The following is a 27,744-nucleotide window of genomic DNA, read 5'->3' as shown; positions in this document are numbered from 1 at the left end:
TCTGCTGTTGACAGTAGTGTTTGTTCATCACCATCGTAACTAACATTTATTGATCACCTCGCTACTACCTACCAAATATTGTTCTAGAAGCTATATTCATATTAACTCATTAGATCTTCCCACCAACTTTATGAGGTACTATTATGATGTCCATTTAATAAGTGAGCAAAGTGAGGCACATAAGGGTTAAATAATGGGACCAAAGTCACATAGCTAGTATGGGAGACAAGATTCAAACCCAGGCCATCCGAGTTCAGTTCCTGCTCTCTTCACTATTATGCTACTAAGACCTGGTGCACAAAAATTTGAGCACTTGGGGGGATCCCTCAGCCCGGCCTGTGCCCTCTCGCAGTCTGGGACCTCTCGGGGAATGTCCACTGCTGGCTTAGGCCCGGTCCCTGGGGGATCAGGTCTAAGCTGGCAGTCAGACATCCCTCTGGCAGCCCGGGAGCCCTCGGGGGATGTCCACTTGCCAGTGGGGAGCAGGCCTAAGCTGCTGTCGGACATCCTTAGCGCTGCTGAGGAGGCAGGAGAGGCTCCCACCACCACCGCTGTGCTGGCAGCCATCAGCCTGGCTTGTGGCTGAGCAGAGCTCCCCATGTGGGAACACACTGACCACCAGGGGGCAGCTCCTGCATTGAGCGTATTCCCCCTGGTGGTCAGTGTGTGTCATAGTGACCAGTCATTCCTAGTCATTCTGCTGTTAGGGTCAATTTTCACATTACCCTTTTATTATATAGGATAGAGGCCTGATGCACAGGCGGGAGCCAACTGGTTTGCCCTGAAGGGTGTCCCGGATCAGGATGGGGGTCCTGCTGGGGTACCTGGCCAGCCTGGGTGAGGGGCTGAGGGCCGTTTTTAGGCTGGCCACACCCCCTTCAGGGTGGGGGTCCCCACTGGGGTGCCTGACCAGCCTGGGTGAGGGGCTGATGGCTGTTTGCAGGCTAGCCAAGCCCCCCAGTGGGGACCCTCACCCCATGGGGGTGTGGCCAGCCTGGGTGAGGGGCTGAGGGCTTTTTGCAGGCTGGCCACAGCCCCTTCATGAGGAGGGGTCCTGCTGGGGTGCCTGGCCAGCCTGGGTGAGGGGCTGAGGGCTGTTTTCAGGCTGGCCATGCCCGCGGGCTGGAAGCAGGTATCTGGGATTTATTTAACTTCTATAATTGAAACTTTGTAGCCTTTGTCAGGCTTGAAGCCTGGGTTGCCCCTGGCAACCCGGGTTCCCAGCCCCTCCTTTAGTGGAGGCCATACCGGCTGGAAGCAGGTATCTGGGATTTATTTATCTTCTATAATTGAAACTTTGTAGCCTTGAGCGGAGCCCAGTGCTGGCCAGGGCAGGCAGGAAGCTTGGCTTCCTCCATCACCAGGACAACCCAAACCTCCTGCTCACTCCAGCTCCATGGCCGCCGCCATCTTTGTGACGGAGTAAGGGAGTGACAGTTAATTTGCATATTACTCTTTTATTAGATAGTATGTCTCTGCTTCTGTTCAAGATAAGCTTTCAATGCTTAACAAGACTCAAGTCATCTAATGTGGTCATGGGTGGCGTAGTTGGTTATCATCTTCCATAAGAAGTATCAAGTTTTATATTACAAGAGACCATAGAGTTTATCTAACCCAGTTTTTCAACCAATGCAGGGTTTCCTCATAACACACCTTTTCTGGTGACAAACCAGCCTCTTTCTAGATACCTTTCATGATGGGAGGCCCTAAATCTGAGGATCAGAAAAATGTTTTACTGGAAATACTTCTTGACAACTTTTGAAGATGGTAAAATCCACTCATTTTTGTCAATATCTTAAGGTAACCAGTTTTGTAAATCATCAATGAAGTATTTGAGTATGAAAAGTATCACTTAAAATTCCTCAATGAAACATCAACTATTATGGCAAATAAAGCATTCTTTACTAGACTAGGCACATGGGAGTCCCATTTACTGAGTTATACAATCTGTCTCATCAATAAGTGCTTACCTTAGTACACGTGTGTGGAAACAATAGGAATATATATCTGAAGACCTCTGAACAGCTAAGGTATGCACCAAAACTAATATTTTGAGAGTGAGTTAGACCACCAGGGCCATGGGTTTTAACAACTATGGAAGGGCAATAGTCACCAAAAACAATGATGGTGACTAATAGGTCATCAATGACAATGCTTCAAAGACAGTTACAAGAAAATTTAAAGTGATAGGAAGCATATAATGGGAGAAACAGTGATTATTATTGTTGTTGCTTGGCTCATAGAGAAAAATAGCACTCAAATTAATATATTAATATTTTCAGAAAATATACCAGAATTCCAGTTATATCCATAGAGTCGGGAAAGAATGTGTCCTTGATAGAGAGCTGTGAAGAGAATGCTTGCCTTGTGTTCCCCAGCAAATTTAGGATTGTATTTCATCTTAAAAAGGAGTTAAACCAAACAAGAAATATATTTCCCAGTCAGGAGCTAAAATACCTAATTATTTTCAAATCATTTTACAAATAGAAAATCAAAGGAATAACAAGAAAAATTACACCCTTGCCCATATCATTGTTTTTTTACTTTAAAATCAGGATCATCTTAAAATTATTTTATTTTTATATTATATCAAATATAAATATTTTATTTTTAATTATTAGTAAATTTAGATCAATACATGCTTCATGTGTAGAGCGTTCAATTTACTATTGGGCATCTAAACACATAGTTGCTTTTAAAATAGATTTTTCATATAATTATAATTCTATGATACTTTGATAATTATGGTATATTCCTAATCATTGAGGGGGTCAAAAAAAGTTAATTCCATAAACAAATCACTTTACTAAACAACTCTCCCACTGAAAAGTAATCACCACCACAAGTCCATTTTCAAGGAAAATCTAGAAGATCAAATATAATTGGTTATTTATCAATACTATCAGCTTCCGTCCGCATTAATCCTAACCTAGTGATAAATATACCTAGGCTATTATGATTTGGTTCACAGATTAGAATAACAAAGTAGAATACAGGCCCTTCGGGTCATAAATATCACTAAAAAATGAATTTTGAAGAATTTTCAATTACATACCTAGAGCTATGAGCTTCTTCGATCTGGTTATGTTGCCTCTGATCTGTACAAGAAAAAGACAAGAAGGGGTCATGAGATTTCTACCTGAACTCAACTGCCTAAGGCGGTCAGAATCCTTCCATGTCGATCAACCCCACGAAGTGGCAGCAAAATAGTAACTTGGTCGTCATTATAACTGCTACCCAGTGTCCCTCCTGCAGAATGAGACAGAAAGTTCTTCTCATAGAAAAGACCTGGGTAGTAACCTAGCAGGGAATCATTAAGCTGAGATCCCCTGGAATTAAATGTTTTCTAAAATATAAGGTGAAAATAATGTTCTAATCCTTTTGAACACTCCCCAAGATACATTTTTATTTTGCTTTAAGTACGGGCATACCTTGCATTATTGTGCTTAACTTTATTTCTCTTTGCAGGTCTTGTTGGTTTTTTGGGGGGGTTTTTTTGGTGTTTGTTTGTTTTTTATGTGTTTGTGTATTTTTTACAAATTCAATGTGTGTGGCAACCCTGGGCAAGCAAGTTTTTGGTGTCATTTTTTCCAACAGGTCAGATAATGATTAGCATTTTTTAAGCTAAAGTATTTTTTGATTAAAGTGGATAGAGTGTTGTTTTAGACATAATGCTAGTATTGCTCACACAATCAACTACAGCATTGTGCAAACATAACTTTTACATTCACTGGGAAACCAACAATTTCACCGAACTCTCTTTATTGAGATGTTCACTTTATTCTGGTGGTTTGGAACGGAACCAGCAGCATCTCTGAGGCATGCCAGGACCTTGAAAGGCACGCACATGGATCTGTTTTCCTGGCATTTTGCCATGGGAAAATGTTTCATGTTAGCAATAATAATAATTCCACTTATTGCCTAAACCATATATTTTAAAAACACAGATTTTTTTTGAAATTTCTTTTTAAAAGCAGTTTTAGGCTTACAGTACAATTGAGAGAAAGGCATAGATATGTCCCACATACCTCCGTCCCCCACACATGCACAGCCTCCCTCCTTATCAACATTGCTCTCCAGGACGATACATTTTTACCCAGGACGAATCTTCACTGACACATAATAATTTCCCAAAGTCCATGGGACGTGTAGTGGTATCACGTTTTTTGTTTTAATTTATATTTCCCTGGTGGCCTACAATGTAGAACATCTTTGTATTAGCCATTTGCCATTTGTATATTTTATTTGAAATCCAGGACTCAATCAAAGATCATTTATTGCATACAGGGTTGGGCAGAAATAGGCTTCCAGTTGTTTGTGTGGAAATAATATCTTAATGAATAAATACTAATACAGAAATAAACTGTTTCACATACAGGCAACTGTAAACCTACCTTTGCCCTACTCTGCATATTGGCATGTATATGTAGTTCCCTTTGTCTTTGATGATTGACATTTCTGTGGAGTCCAGGCCAGTTGCTCTGCAATGTCCCTCAGACTGGACACTTGTCTAGCTGTTCCCTCACAATTAGGCGAGGGGAACATTTGGCAGAGGTACACACTGTGAAATTGGAATGCTTCCCCTTCTCTTTATATATTAGGAAAAGCACAAAATAGGTTGAACTGACATTTTCTTTCAATAACACCTAATGATTGTCTCCTATAAAGCAAATTTGGTGCTACAGTTTGCAATTTATAAAATGCTTCGACATGAGTTAATTTATTCAGTTTGTACAACAACGCCGTGAGGTAAGTATTTTTAATCATTTTTCATCTCTTCTTTGCTTAAAATTGATGTTCGAGGGAGGAAGAGAGATCGAGAGCAAAAGCAGGAGGGAGAGAAACATCAATGCGAGAGAGAAACATCTATCACTGCCTCCTGCACATGCCTGGCTGGAGATCTAACCCACAGCCTGACCAGAATCGAACCCGCCGCCTTCTGGTGCGTGGGATGATGGTCCAATCAACTGAGCCACGCTGGAAATTTATCCAAGTTTATAAAACCAGTAAGACTACTTCTGTGGCCAAAATTTAAGCACAGACATATTGTAAATATTACAGAGCAAGAAGCCCTCTATTTTCATGTCAAATAAATCTAGACATTTTTCTCTCCTACAATCTGCACTCCGTGTTGTCTACACATTGTGCCATACTGTTCTAGTGTTCCTATGTTAAATTACAAGGCAATTCGATGTTACACTTTAAACATTTTTTCAATTATAATGATTTGAAATTGTAATCGTTAAACCAGAAACAACACAAAAGTAGATGAATGTTAGCTGAATTAAATGTCAACTCATTGGCTTTTGTTCATGTTGATTTCTTTGCATTTGGTGTCCCTAGTAATACACCAGCTCTTCCCTTCTCCTCAGGTAAGATTTTATGTCACTTCCTTCTACTTTCCAAAGCAGTGAACACAGCATTGTTTCAAGATGTAGTAATCAGCATTTATATAAAATTTTCTTAACATATCAAACTAGTTAGATTTTTTTTTAACCCTTGGACTTCACAATCCCAGTATTGTTTAGCTTAGGGTCAAGAAAAGTTCACGTATCAGTGTATGTAATTGGTTCATAGCCGATAGCATGAATGTCTAAGTAGACACTCCAGCCAGAAAGAGCACAAACAGGTTTTCCCACACTATATGTCAAGGGCACTGATGGGGATAAATGCCAGACAACTTTCCTAGCAATACTGCAATTTAAAAAGAATACCACCCATGTCCAGGCCAGGGTGACTTATCTGTTCTTCAGACTCAGATGTACTATCTAAACCATTTTGAGTTTGGAAAGAACTCAAAGAAAAAGTGTGTTATTTTTCACTGATAAAAACTCTTTACCACTTCCAGAAAGCCTCAAGCTGAGATGACAGATCAAAATCCATTTACTCTCTCATCCATGCACCATTTCCCCTAACACTCAGTGATCTGAATATTTCACTTGACAGTAAGAGTAATTTCAACTGCCTCAGTAATGAGTGTGATATTATCCTTGTCCAGTGTTCAATTTCATAAGGAAGCAGAGACATAAGCCTGGAAATAAGGAACAAAACTCTCTTTTAAACTTCCTTAGAGTTCTGTAAGTGCAACATCATTTTCTTTTGAATTGGCATATTATGCACCTCCTTAGAAGAAAGAATCTATATTTTCATCCTAGAAGAAAAGCATTCTTCTAATTCTTCATCTGAATCGGTTTTCTAGGCCTAATACAGTAAAGGAAGATACATTTGGTGATTATGCCTTGACTACATAAATTATAGCCAGACAGAAAGAGGGACAAAAAGTATTTCAGCTCTGAAGTTTTTAATAGAACATGTATCATTCATTTTCCTCGCCAATCCTCAACAGACTCCTATTATCTTCAGATAACAATAAGAACGGCTGTCTGCAGTTACCTTAATCACTGTGATTTCCTAAGAAATGAAGACTGACGTCTATTGAAAATTATTCCAATTATGTCTTTGAAAATTAGTTCAAAACTGTGAAAATTACCACTTTCAATATTATATTAACCTTCACTAGGTGTTATTAGTCATTCTCACAGTCTTTCTAGAGCAAAATGTGACATTACTGTCCATTTTTTTGTGTGTGCACTAAAATTCAACTTGGAGATTTCACAGTTATTTTTAAAACTTTGCTCAAATTCAATCTACTTAAGGTTTAATCTAACCCTTTTGTAGTACATCCTGAGAAGCAATTTCTTGGCTTAAACACAAGAACGTGGCCAAAATGCATTTTATTGGATCGCATAGAATCGATCTAACCACTTGAAAATAAGTAGAAGATAAGTGTAGAGAGAAAGATCTCTCAAAACTAACAATGATGAAAATAACAGAAGCTGACATTTATTAAGCTCTGACTAGGACTGAATTTGTACCCGCATGTTCTAAAAGCTGCGCACACATGAGTCACTCACTTTTCACAACCATCCCGTGAAGAGGGCCTGTCTTTACTCCCATGTAACAGATGAAGAAACTGCCCTGAAATCTGCTGCTCTAGCTGGAGTCCTCTGCTCTGTGGACAGCTGCCCCCCACTGCTTCTAGATGGCTGCCTGTGCTGCCCCCAACTCCTCTAGACACCCCCATACACACATCTGTTTCTGACTTTGATGAGAACTCACAGTGGTACATGCTATGATCAGAGCTCTCCCTCCAGAACCCAGTCAGTCTAGAAGGGGGACTGGGTGGGAAGGGTTCAGGACAGGGACTCTGTGTCAGCAACCTCTGTGCCCACAGCCATGCCTCCTCCACCCCAGCCAGACTCCTTGTTCATCCTTAGCTTTCCCCAGGGCTCTTCTTCCAGTCCAGCTCCCTTGGGGGTCTTCAATCCCACAGTCAAGTCCGTAATGCCTAAACCACACCTGCAGAAAAGCTGAGCCCCTCTTCCCCGGGACCCTTGGGCCCCACACAATGCACCTGGCCTTGCCTCTGTGTCCCGGGCCATCCTGAGCGGCTCCGCGGTTCACTGAACTCTCTCCGCCAGCCAGGAGGCGACCTGCTTTGAGGGGCACAAGCACATTAGCAGTTGGTTGGCTGCAACCAGCACTGCAGATCACGCTGGCAGACTCTCATGACATGGCTCGAAGTGCCATGCTCCGAATTATTAGTTCTAGGAAGGAGGCAGAATTCATGCTGCCCCAACTTTTCTGTGTTTTGATTCTTGGTATGTTGTGAATGCCATATACATTTGATGAAGATGAAGGGAAGCAGAGGGAGGAAGAGAAGGAAAAAGAAGGAAAGGAGGCCTTTGGTGTTAGCAGTTTTGATGGTGTGTTACCGTAGAGTATGACCAGCCAGGGGCCAGGCGGAGGGAGGAGGGGAGAGGGCCCTGCCACGGGAGAGGACATGAAGATGACAAGGAGAATACCAAGAACAAAAGTCACCTCTCAGCTTCCCACTCTCTGCTTTTTGCTTCCAAAGGCAATATCACTTTCAGCCTCACTAGCCCACCTTAAAACTCCACTCCACAGCCTAGAAACAGCCCAGAATAGAGATTCATTGTGCCAGCTCCCTGCACCTAGGAAGACTGTCCTTCTGTACCTCTCTTTGACCAAAGCACTATTTACCTGAATATCAGTGGTTTGGGGTAAAGGCAAAGTAACATTAAAGTGAAAGAGGCTGACAGCTCCCCTCCCACCCACCCCCAATGGAGGGAGGGAGGGGTGAGTTGGATGCAGATGCTAAATCTGTATTTTGCACCGAAGCTTTCCCCTTCTCTTCCTAATTGGCATAAAGTCACTACATTTCTAGTTGTTTGATCTTTCTTGCACAGAGCAGCCTCTGACTGGCCACTCCTACCATGCGCATATTTTTAAACCCAAAGTTGAAGCAAAGTCTGACAATGGTGCCTACTCTTGAGCAATGGGGGAGGCGGAGTAATATTCAGCAACTGTGTCCACCACGTTCTTACTCCAAGGTTGGCCTCTGTCACTACGACACTTTTTAATAAAGAAAATTGTCTTTTGTATTAAAAATACACATTTTCGTTATTATAAACTTAAAAATGCAAGAGAAAAAGTTAACAAAAGAAAACAAAAACCACCCAGAATCCTGAAATCCAGAGAGAGACGCTCTTAACTCGTGTTTCCGGCTCCATTCTCTTCATTCATTTGGAAAATTTGCAGTGTAACAAGGTTATTCAACGTCTGCAGCTTTGTGTCTACAAGGCCTAACCTTCGCGCTCTGCACAGATGGGGATTAGAGCTAATATTTGAGCTACTTGACAAGTCACATTGAGATCCTGTAATCACAGCGGAGGCCCTGACAGTCCGCTACCTTTATCAGGCATGCGTGAGATTTTGGACAGCACCCTAATGAGCCGTAATGCTCTGAAGAGCATTCTTTTCTTATCTCAGCTGTTGAGCGTAGGTCCTAGGGTGCGGAACAATGTGAAAGTTCACATGGGCCGCTCAGCGCTTGAAAACCGGCACAGAAGTGCTTTTGAGGACAAGACCAGTAATATTTCTAAGCCGGGGCTGTCTCGAATATGTCATCGGCTGACATTTCTGTGTTCATTTGGGGAATGAGTGACATAACTGGCAGGATGCAAAGCTTGTTTAACTCAAAATTCCCTGCTAATAGGAAAACACAGGTTTCAGGATCATCTGACTCACCTTTAAAGAACTATAAAAAAATTTAAGTACGCATTTTAATGATATTTCATATATGCACAACTTTGATTTAACATTTTCTCAAACTGTTCCCAAAATGCCCTTTTAGAGTTGGCTGTAGAGAACTTCTTACTAATAACTTCAACTTCTTACTAACAACTTAAGCCAGAAGCTCACTTAAACTTCCAAACACTTTATGAGTTATTATAGTCAACGATATAATCTCAAATCAAGAGCACACTGTTTGTGTTCATATAAGATATAGACTTTGCCCAGTTAATTCAACTGAAGAATGAGGCAAACCCAAAGAAAGCAAACGAAATGGAGAGCAACCTTCCTTCAAAGCAGGGGTGGGGAACCTTTTTCCTGCCAAGGGCCATTTGGATATTTATAACATCATTCGAGGGCCATACAAAATTATCAGCTTAAAAATTAGCCTGCTGTATTTGATCAAACATTTCATTAACTACCCCCTAATGCCTCGGCAGGGCCAGACTCAATGATTTCGCAGGCCTTATACGGCCCAGGGCGGGATGTTCCCCACCCCTGCTTTAAAGAATGAAGAACTGTTAAGGGTCTCTTCTTTATTAATAGAGAATGAGTGGTTCCTATAGAAGTTACCTGCATCAGCAACACACACACACACACACACACACACACACACACACACACACACACACACGTGTACAGTCAAAGGTGTACTATTGCCGAAACCGGTTTGGCTCAGTGGATAGAGTGTCAGCCTGCGGACTGAAGGGTCCCAGGTTCGATTCCGGTCAAGGGCATGTACCTGGGTTGCGGGCACATCCCCAGTAGGAGATGTGCAGGAGGCGGCTGATCGATGTATCTCTCTCATCGATGTTTCTAACTCTCTATCTCTCTCCCTTCCTCTCTGTAAAAAATCAATAAAATATATTTTTTTTTAAAAAAAAGGTGTACTATTTGTCTCAGTGCTTCATCTCAGAAGCTCCTTAGAAATGCTGCTGTTACTTTCACAGCAGTTTTTCCCACAGAAAGGCTGTGACATGCGATGCCGTTGGCGGCCCCGGCAGGAAGCTGGGAGAGAGAAAGCACAGAGGACGGCTGGGTTCGGAGAGCGGGCACACCTAGAGACAGGCATGCTTGCTTTGTAATTCATGGGGGATTTAGCTGCTCACAGTCCCTCCTTTGTATCTGAAGGTACTGCTAGATATGCAAGCATAGCAATAACTTCCAGTAACACCACACCCTCCTGACCGATCCACCTGGCCCAGAGGTACGATTGGCTCAGGGCCAGAGGTCATACTACACTATGAACAGGTCCTGTGTCTACGGGAAGCAGAAGGACCCAAAGTTCCTAATGACAGAACCACAGTTACATTTGGGGGGGAATCCTTCCCAATTTCCAAGCTCACAGGTGAAAGAAACATGAGGGGGAAATTCTGAAACTTTATATTATCAGTAATACACTATGAGGTCAAAAGAAGTCTTCCTAAATAATCAATAAATATGAACAATTCTGATCAACTTAGGCTAGAGGACACACTGGGTTATCTTTCTATGCTCTCTAGAGAAAATGACTTTACAAAATCATTATCATATCAAAGAGGCAACGGAATAGGCAGCTAAACAGGTCGGGGAATAATAATTTAGAGCTATGTCAGGCAGATAATTTTAAAATTATCTTATTTTTCTGAATAATGTGCTGTTTCTGGTATGTTGTCAGCTTTCTAAAATTTGAAATTTATTGTCATTTCTGTCATGTCTTTTAAATATTAAGTGTCTTACAAATCCCCTTGTAATTTTGTACTATTTTTCCTTAAAAAAAAAAAAAAAAAAAAAAAAAAAAAGACCTTTCAAATCGTATTAGCTTTGGGCCCCACAAAATCTGGATTCACCTGGGTGTCCCCGATCCCTCATGTTCGAGCTTGACCTCGGCTGGGCTATGGCAAATGATGTGGTGGGCTGCGGGGGAGCCGTGTCCACCTTTGGGCCCTTATCTCCTGGGCCACGCAATGGTGGGAGCCTGAAATGTGCCAGGTCCTCTAAGGAGCAAGAATTTTGAACAAGAGCTGAAGCTGCCTGATCCAGGCACCCCTCCAACCTGGAAGCGCTGGGGTTGCATTTTGTTAAATGTGCCGGCGGGTTTCCTGTTCTTCAAGCTATTGCCGCTTTTGTTTAATCTGCAGCATCGAAGAACTGCCTTCCCATGCTTGTCAGGAGCTTTAAGTCCATCTGGCTGGTTCTCAGTACAAGTCAGATGCTCAGTTGCAATAAACAATATTTATAGGACATGTCTGAAGGCATGGCTATTACTCCAGGTCCCAGAGTTATTTACTACGCAGAGGCGTCTATGATTCGCTAAAATTGTATGCAGAGTGTAACGTGTGCTAGCTTTTATCAGAGTCTCAAATTGGTCCATGACATGTAAAAATTAATAATCACTAATCTACATTGCAAGATTAAAGGCCTCCAAGGAGACAGTACTAAAAAATAAATAAGTAATACTCTAAAAGATTTTTTTAAATTACCGTAGGTATTTTACAATTCATTTTTGTATTAAGCTAGGCCAGCAGAAATATATTTCATTGATTTCCTGTACAATGAGAATGCCTAAAAGAGAGCCAGCGAAACAAAGGACGTGTTTAAAAGCACTGTTAATCTCATGACACAGCGTATCATTTCTAAGGACTGAATTGTACAGCCCCCAAATTCATATGTGGAAGCCCTAACCCCCAATGGGGAGGTATTTGGAGATGGGCCCTGCAGGGGTAATTAGGTTGTGAGGGTGAAGACCTCATGAGGGGATTCATGCCCTTAACCAAGAGAGAGATCATGCTCTCTCCTCCCTGTGCGGACACAGCAAGAAGACAGCCATCTGGCCTGGCCAGTATGGCTCAATGGTTGACTGTCAGCCTATGAATCAGGAGATCACAGTTTGATTCCCAGTCAGAACACATGCCTGGTTGCAGGCTCCATCCCCAGTGAGGGGTGTGTAGGAGGCAGCCGATCAGTGACTCTCTTTCATCATTGATGTTTCTCTCTCTCTCTCCCTCTCCTTTCCTCTCTGAAATCAATAAAAATTTAGGAAAAAAAAGAAAAAAGACAGCTACCTGTAAGCCAGGAAGAGAATGCTCACTAGAACCCAACCATGCTGGCACCCTCATCTGGAACTTCCCAAAACTGTGAGAAATACTTGTCTGTTGTTTAAGTCACTCAGTCCACGGTATTTCGCTAGAGCAGCTTGAGCTGATTAAGGCCATTATTATGATACAAGGCCTATGGAAGAGATTTCTCTCCAGTTTAGCAGAGAATGATTTGGGTGTCTCCTTTTATTTTACAGATGTGATCATTGTCTCCTACCCTGCTCACTGAATGTCATCAACTTAGAACCATATTCATCATTGTATTCTAGTAAAGGTCTAGAACCTTCCCACATACATTTTGTATATTAATTTCACTCCAAGACACCTCTTACTTTTCATGCTAATTCTTTCTTTTGTTCCTTTTTCCATTTACTTATCCATTTACTTATAATTTTACTAGAGGCCCGGTGCATGAAATTCATGCACAGGTAGGATCCCTAGGCCTGGTCAGCAATCGGGGCTGATCAAGTTCCCCCCCTACCTCCACCTCTCTGCCTCCTCCTTCCCTTGCTCCCTCAGGACCCTGCAGCTGCAGTTGGCTGCTCGCCATGTTCTGCACCACCCCCTGGTGGTCAGCACACATCATAGCAAGTGATCAAACTCTCATTCTCCAAGTCGGTCAAACTCCCGAGGGAACACTTTGCATATTAGCCTTTTATATATATAGAAGATTATGTTTGCTGTATGCATATATTGCCAATTGCCTCAAGTCCTTTCAAAAACAAGGAAGGTATTCAGTAAGAATGTAAATGAAAGATGAATAAATGACTGAATGAATGATGTTTCCATTTTAAGATTTAAAATATAGATGTTCATAACAGCATTCGGAAGTATATACAAATATTTATTTGAAAAAACTTAATGTATCTCAACCATGCTCATAATCCTACAGAAACACCTTTCCTATTCCAGGGGGTCCTAACTTAGGGCTCATGGACACACCAAGGGGCCTGTGGGCAGAAATCAGGGAGTCCATACACTTGAATGTACATTTTCACTAAATGTACATCTCTAACCGAAATTTAATATGTCCTTCAAATATAAGTATTGGCAACAAACCACCTAAGACTTAGCAGCATCTGTGATTTTGTTTCTTGTAGAAATCACAGGTGTTTTCATCTCCCATTATGGTTGTTGCAACTATTTTCAAATGTCATTTATGCTCATCATTACCATTAAAATGTTATTAGACTTGCTGCTACACTGTTATTTAATGCATTAATAAAGGAGCACATATATGACTACATCACAAATGTTTTTATTATGTTTTTACATATTTCATTCCTTTACATTTTGTTTTATACTTCTGAAAAGGGGTCCATAGGCTTCCTCAGATTGCCAAGGGGTGTCCAGGACATAAAAGAAGGTGTAACTCTGACAAACATAAACTGTTTAGGTACCATTTTCCAGAGTGTTTGCAAATGTGACTTGGGAACGGTGGTTTCTCTTGATTGGCATTCTCTTTTAAATAAAGAGAATGTAAGAAGCTGCATGAATCTTCTAGTGCCTTTGACAATATAAGGTCACAGTAGACGCACAAGCAATAAGTCTATTTCTTAAGTCTGCATGTGCATTTCCAAAAAGGCATTTAACAACTTTGTGAAACTTTGGGTCTATGAGGCGTTCTTCTTTTACTTTGCTTAATCTCGTCACCTTTTTCACCCAGCCCTCAACACCCCTCCTCTCTGACAGCCATCAGCCTGTTCTCTGTATCTATGAGTCTGTTTCTATTTTGTTTGTTAGTTTATTTTGTTCATTAGATGTCCCATATAAGCAAAACATATAGTGATACAGAGGAAAGGGGGGATGCGGGGAGTAGAAGAGGGTGAAGGAGGGATAAATGGTGATGGAAGGAGACTTGACCTGGAGCAGTGAACACGCAATACAATATACAGATGATGTGTTTTAGAATTGCACACCTGAAACCTATATAATTTTATTAACCAATGTCACCCCAATAAATTCAATAAAATTTTAAGAAACAAGAACCTTTGGGTCAGCATTTCTATCACTGAGCGAGAACAAAGCCATTTTTTCTCATCTCCTGGACCCTTCCGTATTTGTGTCTGACATCTGCTGGCTCCAATCCTATCTCAGCCCTCCCCCCAATCCTTCACCCTGAGTCTTAACCCTTACATCCGCCTTCAGACTGAGAGTAGTTTGGTTCACCACTTGATTGTGTAAATACTTATTATCTGTTTTGCAAATTATCCAAGCCCCTTCCTTTTATTTGTTTATTTTTTCTCCCTTGTGTGTTAGGCTTTTTAAGGTTTTTTGTCAGACGCGTTGGCACTTGCAGCACAATGGGAAGGGAGCAAGAATAAGGAAGTGAAACAAAAGGCTGTTAGTGTAATTACCTCCACACACTGAACAGTTATGTTTAGTTACTGCAGTGATGTTTGCAAAGAGGACCTTGTACAAAGGAATGTGCGTGTTTGTGTGGGTGTGTAGGAGGAACAGCATACATATGGTGAGACCACCCCAAGAAGGCCACTGCTCCTACTTCCCAGGTTCCAGAAGAGGGAGTAAAGGCAGACTGGGGAGACTCTCTCATCACCCCACCCCGACCTGCCACTCAGTGGGAAGTGGAGAGTGAGGAGGCACAGTGGATCCCTGGGGATGCAGTGTCTCCTCTCTCCTTCACGCCAACAGGAGGATGGCATCCCTGGGCCACCTGCCCTGTTCCCATGAAAGTTGTAGCTGGAAATTGGAGTTCATGAGCAAAGGATAAGACACCAGATTATCTACGATCCTCGGAGTCTATACCACTTTGAATAACTAGTAGGTTTTGCGGGTGACTGAGCTCTTATCCTTTTAAGCAATGACACTTCTTTCATGTGGTTCTTTTAGACAACTGAATGGATTATAAATATACTGTATACCATATTGTATACCTCCTACATATTTGGATACATAACATGAAATGAGTTTAATCTTATATTGATGACTCTGGGTCAACATTGAAAACATCGCTTACTTGAATGGGTGTATTACAAGGGTAACGGCCAGGACCCACTGAGAGGAGTTGACTGTGATAGGAATTGATGCTGACATCTTGGAGTTCCTACAGCTGCTTTTTCTATTTTTTTTGTTCAATCCTTTTTCATCAGACATCATTCTCATTATTTTCAATAATCCTAATGAAAGTTTCTTTTATCTTCCAGTTGATTTGGAAACCAAATATACAATAATGAACAGATTGGACTTGAAGACATTTTGAATGAAATAAATGGTATGATGCATGAGATTTATTTGTTGTTTATGACATCTTTTTGGGTGTTCACAAGTTTTACTTATTTGCTGATTCTGTGCTATGTACTAAGTGTGTGAGTTTATAGTATAGAAAACTTTCAAATAAATGAGATCCAATCATACTTGTTTTTCTGTGGAAATCTTCCAGAGAGGCCTCATTGTGCTCACTGGCATGTCTATATACCAACTCAAGGAATGCTTACCCCAGATTTTGGTCAACAGCCAGACCTGTTGTTGAGTTAAAATCTCCCAAATCTAGTAACTGAAATATTTACAGACCTGACTACACAAACCACTAGGTCCTGCCGTCAGAAACCTCTGAGTCATATGCTCATTTTCATAGAGGCAGCAAAACCAAGCGTTCCCACTTCCTCTTTCCCTCGTGCTTTATTTGTCTCATTTAGTTGTAACCACACGATGTGGTGGAAGGACTGTGGACACATATTGAAATATGCTCCTGCCCCCAACTAGCTATTGTTCTCGCAAGTCTCAGCTTTTTCATCTGTGAAGTGACTACAAAGGTCCCATGGTGTTTGTAAGGATTAACTGACACCATTTCCAGCCAGGCACTTAGTAGATGCTTAATAATTATTTGTTTCCCATATTTTCTCAAGTTTCTTTATTTTACTGTTTATTGACTCTGCAACACCCAAATGTACAGATCACCTTCAAAATATGGAGTTAACAACTGGCCAGTGTTGCTCAGTGGTTGAGTGTCAACCCATGCACCAGGAGGTCACTGGTTCGACTCCTGGTCAGGGCGCATGCCTGGGTTTCGGGCTCAATTCCCAGTAGGGGGCGTGCAGGAGACAGTCAATCAATGATTCTCATCATTGATGTTTCTATCCCTCTCTCTCTCTCCCTTTCTCTCTCTGAAATCAATAAAAACATATATATATACTTTTTTAAGTGTGGTGTTAACTTCAGCGAGGCATTGTTGATCAGCGGCAACAGCTTTAGTAACTCTAAGTCTCCATGAGATTTTGAATGCAGCGGTATGCTGCTGCACAGTCACAGTGTCTCATGGACTGGTTCATGTTTGTGTTTGCCAGCCCTTAGACCAGGAGTTTCCTGAAGGGAGGACTGGCATCTCATTGACCTTTGCATTCCCAACTCTTAGGACATTATAAATGAATAAAAGAATGAATCACTATTTAGATATCATAAGTAAAAGTTTGTTTATATTAGAAGATTCCTAACCTCATATAGTAAAAAAGTTGGGTCAGAAGCCAGAAATCCTAAAAAACAAGAGGCAGAGATGACCAGATCCATAAATAGTGACCTACTGATGACTCTCTACTGACGCCAAGCACCACACTCGGTTGATAAACATTAACTTGGAAAATTCCCCACTGATCTTCAATTTGGAAAAGAAAAAATCCTCGTCTGCATTTCTAGACAGTCCATCTATCTATGTGTAAAATAATCCGTGTTAGGTCTGATCAAATAATTGAATCGATACCCCCTCCCATGGGAACTGACCTTTAGGCCACTTCACAATGGACATTCCACTTGCTTAGACCACATTCACCGTGATAAGACCATTATCTCTCCCCTCTGGACTTTCCCAGAATCCAGACCTGCACAGAGAATTCTCTGCCCAGAAAAAGCCCGCCTGGAGTCCTTTAAAAATCTCTGACTCTCCATCTTTGGGTGCTGGCGACATTTGGGGGCTCAGTCTATCTGGTACCCAAATGATGTAATAAATTCATAATTCTTTGCCCCTTTTGGCTTCGTGTGTTCCTCCTTCGGCAACCCTAATAGTCTGTCTATTTTAAATCGTCAGAAAATAAATGAGAGGGTAGGTGGCCCCTGGTTATCCACTCAGCTGACACACCCCAACCTTGACCCAGTCTGGTGGCTTTCTTAGGAGAGGGAAAAAAAAAAAAAAACAGCTGAGAATAAGTAGCCTGGTTCACCACACTTGCCTGTCAGTTACTTGGGCTCCCATCTCCTTCACCTACAATACCATCTCTTAGTAATGTCTGCAGTGCCTTCTTCACCAGGTATTTTTTGTCTCCATGACCATCACCCTTTTCCCTTCATTTCTTGATGCTTCTCCCTTCATTTCTGCCTCTGCCTTTTTCTGTACCTACCCAGACTACACATAATTATCAGATCACTCTTCCACAAAAATGACATCTCACTGGTTTAAAAAAATCAACAATGGTTCCCTGTCCCTAGCATTCCTTTCAGCCAGTGAAACCATCCCCACCTTCCTTGTTCTCCCTTCCCACCAGCTCCTGCCATCTAATTCTAGCAAGCTCTCCACGACAGTCCAACTGGCCTCATCCATGCTTCTTTTCTCATCATTTCTTAACACTTTAGTGTACACTATGGCTCTTACCCAGAATCTCCTTTCTTGCCTTTTCATCCAAAATTGTTTCCTTCAATTTCTTAAAACTATAACATTTTAGAGTGAAAAACATGTCCTGTCCTTGGGTTTCAATCCAAGAATGCAATGCAATCTCCTCATTTTTATGCAGTCACAAAACTAAAACCCAGATATGACTTGTGACATCCTCTATCGAAAAGCTCTCACCTAACTCTATCAACTCCTCTCAGGAAAGCACTTCCGTGGCCAAGAGGCAGGAGGACTAATACTATGGAATAAGAACTACACCAATACTAAGGACTATGCCATACTATATACTAGATATACTATCTAATATATATCCATATACTAAGGACTATGCTAATACTAATTCCAGGCTCTATTCTAGGTGCTTTCACATGTGATCCTCAGAGTGACCCATTTTATCAAGGACAGATCTGACACTCAGAAATGTCAAATAATGTATTTGTTCAAAGTCATACCTCTAGTCAATGTCAGACTCAGTTTTCAGAACTAGGTTTGTTTAAGCCCTCAAGTCTCACTTTATCTCTATTAATATATCTCACTGTTCTCTCTTCCTGCAGATGCTATACAGAATTCACAGTTGTATTTATGTCCCTCTGTGTACATTATTTCACATGGGTGCTTGTACAGTTTGCTAGGGCTGCCATAACAAAATACCATTGACTGGGTGGCTTAAACAACAGAAGTGTATTTTCTCACAGTTCTAGAAGCTAAAGTCTAAGATCCAGGCATTGCAGGTTTGATTTAAGGCTCATCCCAACAGCCCCATTTTAATTCAGTGACCTTTTTAAAGGCCCTATCTCCAAATACAGTCACATTCTGAGGTTTAAAAAAGTGAGAACTATGAAGAACTACGTAGTCCATTAGAAATGGACTCAGACCATCTTCATGTTCCTGAGTTGCAGATATCACAACTAACCTTAAACTGAAAATATTTTCACTCTGTAAAACACAACAAATTAGAACATTCAAAAGCATTACCAATTTATGGATAATCTAGAAATTACAAGTGCAAATGAAAGACCAGGGTTCCTGGAAGACCACGAGTTTTTAAGTCTAATAGCCCTCCTGAAGCATCAGCAATTTTCAGGGGAGAGGACTGAAAAGAAAGGGTAGTGAATTGTGGGGAAAAATTGAGGAGGGGCCAAACGTTTTGATGAATGTGTTTATATTCCATTCTAACATATTCCAATGAGGTCCAAGAATTTTAAATTCTACCACTTCATTCATTTTTACAAATCAGTGACTTTTATACACAATGAAAAATAAGTCATACTTCATCTTAATCTCAGTAGAGTGTGGCGAACTTGCCTAGGTCAATGACAGCAGGACGATGTGTCTTATATGTGTGCACATATAAAAAAGCCAGCAGCCTTCTCTGTTCTGGGAAAAGGCATTACTAAACAAATTATAAATGTATCAGCTGCTATTGGAATGCAATGGGAGAGAAATATGCATTTGTAATTTCTAGATTACCCACAAATCGGAAATACTTTTGAATGTTCTAATTTGTTGTGTTTTATAGAGTGAAAACATTTTCAGTTTAAGGTTAGTTGTGATATCTGCAAGTCAGGAACATGAAGATGGTCCATTAGGAACGGATTATGTAATTCTTCATAGTTCTCACTTTTTAAAAAAAGTAACTGCCCTACAAGTATATCAAGTCGTCTCAGATGAGTAAAGTTTTGTAAAGGGATGTACGGGGTTAATGTTTGCTACAACATCGTGTCTCTTTTTACAAATAATATGATTTGCAAAAATGAAAAACTAACATTTATTAAATATTATGTGTCTCCATTCTTTCCTCTCAATGCATAACCATTTTTAAATCCCACCTCTAAAAAATTCCTCCTGCTAAAGCCATGCTTACTCACTACTCATTGTGAAGCCTTTCCTTCAAAGGAATTTTGCTTTTTGCTCCAATTCTCACCACGTCCTTGTTTCTTGGATTTCAGGCTCACGGCTGTAGCAGGCTCACATCAAAGCTCATGGGCATTTCTCACTGCAGACTTCAATGGGCACTTCCAATCCTTGTGACTAACGTCCCGCAGCACGAGAGCCCATCTCCATATTCCCTTGACTTGGCTCTCAGGACTCCACTTTCTCCCAGCCTTCTTCCCACCTTCCCGTCGTCGTCTCTCCTCAGACTTCCTGCCCGCTCTTCTTCCTTTTAATCTCTTAAATATTGGTGTTCTCTGGGGCTCTGGCCATGCTCCTACTTTCTCCTTCTATGTTTTATTTAACCATCACCACTCCCGATGAGCCCCACACTATATCTCAAGCCAGAACTACATCCTGAACTCCAGTGATATCCATCCAATTGCCCACTGGCCATCCCCCATTTTCATGTAATGCAGTTTCTTAAACACGTAAAAAAAAGGACTCATTATCTTTGTGTTATCATCCTCCTCTTCATGAATGGCACCACCATCTACCCTGTCCCTTAACCCAACTTCTCCTTATTGCCTTTATTTTCATATTAGCAATAAATGGATATATCAATTTCTAAATATGAAAATAAATATTGCTCAATTAAATTGTAAAAATCTAATTTAAGTTACACTTAAGCATATATTTTTATTTATTTTATAACAGCAAATGGGTGCCACAAATGTCCCAACGAATCTAAGGAATAGATCGATAGTATTTTAAATTAACACTATATAAATTATGCCTCCAAAATGCTTTAAGGGGTTATAAAGGTCTATTCTGTTCAATATCTGAAACATTCCCCTTTATGATTTGTCTATGCCATTGTCTCTATTAAAGAAAGATATTTTGAGTTAAACCCAGTTCCTGTGAAGCCCAGTCCTCGTTTCAGTCGGTAAGGTTTTTATGGATAATTATGTAAGCAAACAAGCTCCAAGACGATGTGTCTTAAGTGTGTGCACATAGGAAAAGCCAGCAGCCAGAAAGCCCCAGGGAGCTGGCGCTTCATCTCAGTTCCTGGTGCTGCCGCTACTCCACACGGTGGCCTGGCCAGGTCACCTTGACGCTCCTCTGACATTGAGAAGGCACTTAACCCTGCCCCTTTGCTAATCATCACATCACTTACATGTGTATAGTCTATACACAGTTAATCTGATTTTATTTTGATCATAAAGACAATTCCTTGGAGCCCTGGCCCGTGTTTCTCAGTAGTTAGAGTGTCAGCCTGCACACTGAGGAGTCACAGGTTTGATTCCCAGTCAAGGGTATGTACCTGGGTTGCAAGTTCAATCCCAGCCCCAGTGGGGGTTACCTGCAGGAGGCAACCAATCAATGTGTCTCTCCTATATCAATTTTCCTCTCTCTCTCTCTCTCTCTCTCTCTCTCTCTCTCTCTCTCCCTTCTCCACTCTCTAAAAAATTAATTTAAAAAAAGTTAAAGCTATATTGCCCTGGCTGGTATTGCTCAGTGGTTACAGAATTCACTCATATATCATGTATTCCTAGTCAAGGACACATACTTGGGTTGCAGGTTCAATCCCTGGTCACGGTCAGGGTGTGTGCAGAGGCAACTGATTGATGTGTCTCACATCGATTTCTCTCTCTCTCTCTCTCTATCTATCTATCTATCTCTCTCCCTGCCTCCTTCCCTCACTTCCACTCTATCTAAAAAAAAAATCAATGGAAAAAAATATCCTTGGTGAGGATTAAAAAATTTTTTAAACTACAAAGCTTCTAGAATCCTATATAATAAAAGGCTAATATGCAAATCAACTGAACAGCTGAAAGACCGGTCGCTATGACACACACTGACCACCAGGGGGCAGATGTTCAATGCAGGACCTGGTGGTCATTGCGCCTCTCAGCCAGAGCCAGGGTGAGCGCAGCAGCAGCACTAAAGATGTCCTACTGACGGCTTAAGCTGTCAGTCGGACACCCCCCGAGGGCTCCTGGACTGCAAGAGGGTACAGGCCAGGCTAAGGAACCCCACCACACACACAGTGCACAAAATCTTGTGCACTGGGCCTCTAGTATAATATAAATTTATAAAAATATTTTCAAAATCTTGAGGTAAGCAAAGATATCTTACCCAGGATATAGAAAGCACTGAATAAAAAAGAAAATAATTTCTGCTTATCAAAAATGACATTAATAAAATAAGCAATCTACAAACTGGGAAAAAATATTCATAAAACATATATCTATCCAGAATATATAAAGAATTGTTCCAACTCAATAATAAAATGACAAATAGACCAATTTGAAGAGAGCAAAGGATTGAACTATACTTCACAAAAGATGTACAAATGGCCGGTAAGCAAGTAAAATAGTGTTCGGCATAGTGAATCATTAGGAAAATGTACCGAACCACAGTGAGATACCATGATAATGGCAACATTTAAAAGATGTTGACAAGATCAGGAACAACCAGAAATCTCAACCATTACGGGCAGAAGTGTAAAAGCCTACAATCAGTTTCTTTAATGTTTGGCAGTTTCTTACAAAGTTAAACATAAATACCCTATGCCCACCAGTTCTATTCTATAGTACTTACTGAAGAGAAGGGAAAACATATCCACAGCGACTCATACATGAATTTCCATAGTGTCTTTATAACAATCTCAAACTAGAAACGACCCAAATATCCATCAACAAGAACAGAGGTAAACAAATGGTGATACTGCCATGTAATTGAATAGACAGCAATACACAGAAATAAACTACTACTGCTACTACTACTGATAATTATGCAACAGCATAAATTAATCTCACACATTATGCTGAACAAAGAAGCCAACTTCATAATAGTACAGGCCACGATATAAAGTTCTGGAACACAAGTGAACATACGGAGAAAGGAATCAGAACAGTTGCCTCTGAGAGGGTGGCGGGAGGGAGGATGATGGGGCATGAAGGGAAACACTTTGCATCTTGGTGATCGTGTAGGTTACACGAATCTACGTATTTGTCGAAACTCAGAATTATAGCGCTTACAACCTGTGCATTTCACTAGATGGAGACTGCACTTCAGTGAAGTAACTTAAAGCATTAAAGGCAATGAGACGATATTATTTTGCTGAAATGAAAATTAAACCTGAAAACATATAAAGCAATACAATAGGGCAAATTCATTCTATGCCTCCCCTCAAGGAATATAAACCCCCGACACGGGCGAGATGGAAAATGCAAATCTGTTTTCATTTCCACCTGACTGCAATCCCAGTGTGCTTCAGGTTTTAAAGATACATATTTTCCATGCAACATGCTCCTGTGACCATAATTACCTTTTCTTTCCCCATTTGGCCCATAAACTAAAGCCCACCTCATTCATTACCCAGACCCTACAGACGACATAGGGATCTGTCCCTACATTAGCTGTGTTAGTAGAACTACGAATGGCTCCCACCAGTGCCTTCCAGGGCGAGGATCAAGGATAAGTCTGAATACAGATGATGTTTGCCTTACACGCTGACTTTAGAACCTAATTAAGGATACGCTATGACTCCACGGTAATTTTTCCTATGTAAGTGGATATACATTCTAGATTTAAATATATAACTAAATGTCTATCATGTGGTTCTTAGTGCTCTGATTATAATTAAACCTGCTGATTCTTCCTCTTCCCCGCGCCCCCCACCCCCCACCCAAAATATGAACTATTTATAAAACTTTCATTGTCTCTTCATTTGGTTTTACTTATCTGGACTCATAAGCTATGCATGTTAAATTTCAGACATATAATTTGTGGCTTCCTGCTTCCAAGATTACTCCATAGTTCTCGTGTGACTGTTATTCTAGTTACATATTTGCACATAGACACGGGGTACACCGGCAGTTCATACTTGACATGATTTAACAGCATCTACATCTGTTTCTCATCATCACACGACTGGAAAATGTGCCCACTAAACATTTTTTACTATATTTGTCCCAAACATTGTTTTTACTCTTGTCTTGAGACATTTCTATGTAAAGAAAACAGAAGATAAGATGCCCCTCTCAGGCTGTCTCCTTCTCTGGCTTCAGGATTCTCTCCTGCTATCAATCACTACTTCCCAAGCCAAACCAAAGCATGGGTCATATCTTCCTCTTATCAGTGTGTGAGCACAAAATAAAATTGAGAGATGAAGGGGGAAATAGCCAATTTAAATTTTAAAAAAGCCTCCAAAAGCAACAACTGGCTTTGGGAGTGTACGCCAAGGTTAGCAAGATTGCATCTGAAGAAAGTGCCCCCTGATACAAACAAGTGTGAAGTCTGTTTCAGGCTCCCAACTTCAAGCCCGGGCTTGCCAAATGCAAAGACAGAACATTCCTGGCTTTCAAGGGGTCGTCATTTCCAGGTCCCCAACATTTCAAATCACAACACAAACATCTGTTCTAACTCTCCCCCGACCAAATGAAGTCAATCGTATTTTAAATTCAGACATTTTCCCAGAAATATAAAGCATAATTAAATCATGAGAATATTCTCTTCAAAATACTAAGTTAAAATAAATTGATCTAATCTGACTTTCATTCTGTTGTTCTGGGTTTCAAGCCACAAATCTGTTTTCTCATGTTATTTGTATGTTGTTATCATAGGCAAATAAAGCAAAATTTAAAAGAATGAAAACAAAAAACAAAAACTCCTGAGTAATTATAAATCCTAGAAACTGACCATAGTTCATATGTATCAAAGAAACAAAAGTAAAAGGAATAATTCTTTTCAACAATTTGGAGACTTATTTTTCCAGTTTGTGTCTAATTCAAGACCTTGATTTTTTCTGTCCTATTCTTGATTCTTTTTTGGCCATTCATAGCTCATTACACTCTGGGGGGAAAAAGTGACTAGATAAAAGGAAAGGAGAGAGACTAAAATGGGTGCAACTGGCCACATCAGCAGTGAAGAAATGCTTCATTCTTAAGAAGTCTAAAAATCCTGCTCTAAGAAACTGTTTGGTGTATACGAGAATTTAAATGACCCTTAATATACTTAATTCCTGTCACACTGATTAAAAAGTGTAACAGCAGCCTGGCCAGTGTGACTCAGTGGTTGAGCATTGACCCATGAATCATGAGATCACGGTTCAATTCCAAGTAAAGGCACAGGCCTGGGTTGTGAGCTAGATCCCTAGTATGGGGTGTGCAGGAGGCAGCTGATCAATGATTCTCTCTCCTGTCTCTCTCTCTCTCTCTCTCTCTCTCTCTCTCTCTCTCTCTCTCTCCCCTCCCTTCCTCTCTGAAATCAATAAAAATATATATTTTTTAATTATTTTTTAAAACCCAAATGTCATTTAGTAAATCCTAAAAATTCATGTCAAAATCCTAACAAATCTTAAAATAAAAGCCAACATTAGAATTAATCATTGAATCTAGCATAGTCACAAGATAAAAGATTAGCATAAAATGCAATTATAGTTCTATTTAATAGCAAGAACTTAATTTGAAAATAATATGTAAACACAATTCCCTTTATAATACCATTGAACAATATTTAGGGATAATTATAACAAAAGCAGGCAAGATCTCTGCACTGTAAAGCATTGCTGAGAGAAGATCTAAAGGAGACCTAAATAATTGAGAGATATACCATGTCCATGGATCAAAAGACCATATTGTTCAGAAAAATGGATAAACAAATTATGGTATACCCATATGATGGAAAATTGTTCCATTGTATAAATAAATTAAATAGAATGTAGACATATGTAACAACATGGATGAGTCTCAAAATAGTTATAATGAGTGAAATAAGCCAGACCAAAAAAAGATTCCTTAAAATCCTAGGAAATACAAAACAATCTATCTATATAAAAGGCTAAGCAACCGTCCAACTGTCCCACCGGCTGGTAGCTATGACGCACACTGACCACCAGGGGGCAGACACTCAACGCAGAAGCTGCCAAGCTGCAGTGACTTGGCAGCAGGTTCTCGGGTGATGCATCCTGGAACCAGAGAGGAGGGAGCCCGATTCGGGGCGGTGTCACCCAAGAACCACCCTCTCGCAATCCGGGACCCCTCAGGGGATGTCAGAGAGCCAGTTGCGGTCCAATCCCCACAGTCCAGGCCGAGGGACCCCACCTGCCAGAGAGATCCCACTCACTCTGTAGATGCCCTTCAAACCTCAGCACCGCCCCAGCCGGGAGGGGCCACAGGAGGTTGGCTCCAGGGCGTGTCCTGCCCTTCTCACCCAGTCCCACCCCACAGCCACCTTCTAATAATTTCCTTTCAATGTGCATGAATCCGTGCACCGGGGCACTAGTAGTAATATAAAGCACATCAGAGACTGCCTGAGGATGTGGAAAATAAGAAAGACTGCAGAGAAGAATTACATTTTCTTGACTGTGATGATAGCTTCATGATTGTAGATAGGTCAAACTTATCAAACTGTATACTTTTAAATGTTTTATTTATTAAACATCAACTATATCACAATAAAACTGGTCTCTTATTTGGGCGGGGGGGGGGGGGGACATCTTAGTATGGGATTAATCTCAATAAATTTGAGAAACAGAAGACCAGGGTGGCTAGAAGAGGGTGACTGAGAGGAAATTTAAAGTCAGAGGTAGGCTGGGGCCAGACCACATGTGTCTTTATAGGCTCAGGCGAAGGATGTGAAACAACATATCTAAGTGGAGGATTATAAACAGGGCAGTAACAAGATCTCATTTACATGGAATGCTGACTGATCAGGGTAAAACAGCTGAGTCAGCCCTCTGGTCAGGTGGCTATGTCCAGTGATTTTAATAGTGTTTACTAATCCTGAGTATAGGTGGATCCCTTGTGGCAATTTCTGTCCTGAAATGGGTTCTCCAATTTCATATAAAATTTTATGAAGAACTGAGTAAATTTCTGATATATTCTATCATGAAATATAACATACAGCAATCTTTATTGAATAACTACTATGGGACAGGTACCAAACTTCCTGATTTCTCATAAAAATAATTTTGCCAATAATATGGTCATAATATCAGACCCGCACAAATCTCACTGATTATTTTAATAGACTTTTGGTTTTTTAGAGAAATTTTAGGTTCACAGAAAAATTTAGCAGAAAGTACAGAGAGTACCCATATACCTGCTATCCACGCACACACCCTTGCTATTTCCAAGTTATACAGGTGAAGTTGCTAGATTGAAAGAAATAAAAGTTTCTAGGCTTAGATAAGGCCAAAAATGTAAAAATCTTGCCTATCAAGTCATCTTCCTCACTGATATTTGTTATCTACTTTTATAAGTTTGAAATATTCCACACTAACAATGTTAATTTTTTTTAAAAAATTTAAATGAATGTTAAATACATTGAAATTTAGACTATGCAACAGTTAGCATTTCAAATCAGTAGGAGCAATGTGGCTTATTCAACTAACTAGCCATGTGGAAGACATCTAATAAAACTATCTTTCATTAAAATAAGTTTCAGGTGAAACAAATATCGTAATATGTAAAATAAAATAAAATAATGAAACTATTATCAGTAATTACAGAAAAAATTATTTCTTTGAGGGGATAAAAAGGGCTCTTAGAAGCAATATACAAACACAAATTCCAAAAAGATTAGTGAATGTGACTACATAAAAAAGGGTTTTTTTCTGCACAGAAAATAATACCATTTAAAGTCAAAAGACAAAATGATCAACTGGGAAAAGTATGTCAACACATATGACAATGAGCTCATTTCCTTAATATATAAAGACCTCTTACAAATCAGTTATAAAAGACCATGAAACCAATAGAAAAGCCAACAAAGAACTTAGAGGCAGTTTATAGAAATTAAACTCTAATAGTTTAGAACATATGACATATCAACCTCAGTCCCAAAGAGATGAAAAGTAAAATGTCAATGAGATAAATTTCATTTATCAGAAGGCAATTCTCAAGATATCTGTCATTAAGATAGACATTTAAGTGGGGCCAAAATCAAGATGTTGAATAATCTGCATTATAGATTGTTATCTCTACCTCTGTAAAAATAATTATGTATGTGTAT

General features: G+C 40.4%; 1 protein-coding gene across 1 annotated transcript in view; it reads right to left on the bottom strand.

Annotated features, from left to right (window-relative positions):
- Window positions 1-27,744, bottom strand: part of IPCEF1 (interaction protein for cytohesin exchange factors 1) — a 144,221-nt gene that overhangs the window by 103,628 nt on the left and 12,849 nt on the right. The window contains exon 2 of the mRNA XM_036316679.1: window positions 3,056-3,098. The gene's annotated coding sequence lies outside the window, so the exon portion shown is untranslated. The remainder of the gene's footprint in view (window positions 1-3,055; window positions 3,099-27,744) is intronic.

This window comes from Myotis myotis, unplaced genomic scaffold (genome assembly GCF_014108235.1).
Source record: "Myotis myotis isolate mMyoMyo1 unplaced genomic scaffold, mMyoMyo1.p scaffold_m19_p_7, whole genome shotgun sequence".
In the NCBI taxonomy this organism is placed as follows: Eukaryota; Metazoa; Chordata; class Mammalia; order Chiroptera; family Vespertilionidae; genus Myotis; species Myotis myotis.
The sequence above is the reverse complement of the archived record's forward strand: the minus strand, read 5'-3'. Positions and strand labels throughout refer to the sequence as shown.